The following is a 1,800-nucleotide window of genomic DNA, read 5'->3' as shown; positions in this document are numbered from 1 at the left end:
GCAGTTATTAACATCCAATAGTTATTTTTCAATACTTGTATTCACATTATTTTTGCAAGTAAGTCTTTGTGTAGCATTTGGCAATTTGCAAAGTGCTTTCAAAACATTCTTATTTATTACATTTCACAGAAGGAAAGGTAAAATGTAGGGTTTAAAAGTAACCACTTGCATTGAATATGGTAGCAGGTGGTATCATGATATTTTCACTAAATTTAGCTGTCCCTCATCACAAATTCAAGATAATCCAATATAATTTTAGTGCATTTCTCCTCATCAGGAATGTTGGAGGTGCATTTTAAGTTTAATAATAAATGCTAGGATGACCAAATTGCAGACTAATTGTTTCCATATTGTACTTAAAATGAGTTTTTAAAAATGAAAAAAAACGACAATATACAATCAATGCTATTTATTGTACCTCTGGGCCTACTCTTCTAAAAATTGTAGCTTATCAATTTTTCTCTGTCAAGCTTGAACTAATGTAAATAATTGAAATAATGTAAAGTTATATTTTCATGTTTTTATAGATGCAACATGACAAGAATACATAATGTAAGAGTATTTCAACTATGGATAATGTTGATTGGATAATGCACATCTCAGTTACAAGCAGTAATCATAGTTTAATATCCATGTAACGGTGCATCAATATATTGCTATATAAATATGTCTGTGTGCATATAAGTGAAAAGTGGTCAAACAAGAGTGATGACAACTGTCTAAAGGTTTTTTTATTCATTTTATATAAAAACTGTATGGAAAGACCAAAATGTTTATGAACTATTCTTATGTAAATTTACAACTGTCCTTTACTGTACTTTTTGTTTACAGTATAGTACCTTATTTTATGCTGTGTTAAGTGGGTGTCATACTCCAAGGAGACATACACTTTCTATAACTTCTATTGAAGATATTGGAATTTCCAATTTTTCATGTGTACTCTGTCAGAAAATGCTTTTGATTTTATTTTTAAATCTAACATCGAATGGCTTTTTCGGAGTGTTGTAAAAACTTCAATCATACATAAAACGTGTTCTTACAAAAGGCAAAGATCTTTTTTTTTTTTTTTTTTTACTTAATAGTACTTCCATCGAATAATAATGCAAAACCAAAAAGTATATTTAACTTTATTCCCAAACAAACCCAACTATTTCTACTGCGGGAAGACGTCTTTGCTCAGTTTATACATCAGTTAAGTACTAATGTAACACAATAGACATAACTTTTTTTGAAAGTTGAAATGATTAACAATCAAATATTTCATACCTAGAATCATTAAGTGCTTTGGGACTATATAAAAATATGGCTATTAATTACATGATTAGTTCTATGATAGATAGACTCTGCTGCTAAAATATCACGTACTACTATCAACCATCCCACTGTATGTTGTCAGTTCAGTTGCTGTGATAGCCATATTAAAGAGCAGAAAGAGCACTTTCTTTAAAAATTCCATATTTTATTTCAAAAAATGGTTCATTTATTATTAACTGAAAGAATTAATGAGAAGCTAAAGCATTTGCCATTTAATTATGCTGTTTTGTAAAGGTAATCATTTTAATATTTAGGCAATCCTATTTACATCTATCTAGAGTAAAGACATTTTAGTTTTTCAGAAGCCAACATTAACATCTTTTAATTTTGTGGGTTTTAATGTATTTTATATTTAAGACATGAGTATACCAATATATCTGCTTAAAAACTCTGAAATCTGCAAATATTCTATATATTTCGGTGGTCACGGTAGTAGAGCAAATGAAGAGAGGCATTAACAATAGAATAACCCTATGGGATGATTTG

The 1,800-nt window shown here is 28.9% G+C and overlaps 1 protein-coding gene across 6 annotated transcripts in view; it reads left to right on the top strand.

Moving 5' to 3' along the window:
* The window catches only part of GRIA2 (glutamate ionotropic receptor AMPA type subunit 2), a 139,919-nt gene extending 138,869 nt beyond the window's left edge, over nucleotides 1-1,050 (top strand). For 4 of the 6 annotated variants that reach the window (XM_021706066.1, XM_021706065.1, XM_008072311.2 and 1 more), the window contains one exon: nucleotides 1-1,050. This exon is cut by the window's left edge and continues 1,577 nt beyond it. The gene's annotated coding sequence lies outside the window, so the exon portion shown is untranslated. The other 2 variants (XM_008072310.1, XM_021706067.1) reach the window with 1 other exon arrangement.
* The last annotated feature ends 750 nt before the right edge of the window (nucleotides 1,051-1,800 follow it).

The sequence above is a fragment of the Carlito syrichta genome, unplaced genomic scaffold (assembly GCF_000164805.1).
Source record: "Carlito syrichta isolate Samal-C Ts95f unplaced genomic scaffold, Tarsius_syrichta-2.0.1 Scaffold315099, whole genome shotgun sequence".
Lineage (NCBI taxonomy): Eukaryota > Metazoa > Chordata > Mammalia > Primates > Tarsiidae > Carlito > Carlito syrichta.
Note: the sequence above shows the minus strand (reverse complement) of the source record. Positions and strands in the feature narration are given on the sequence as shown.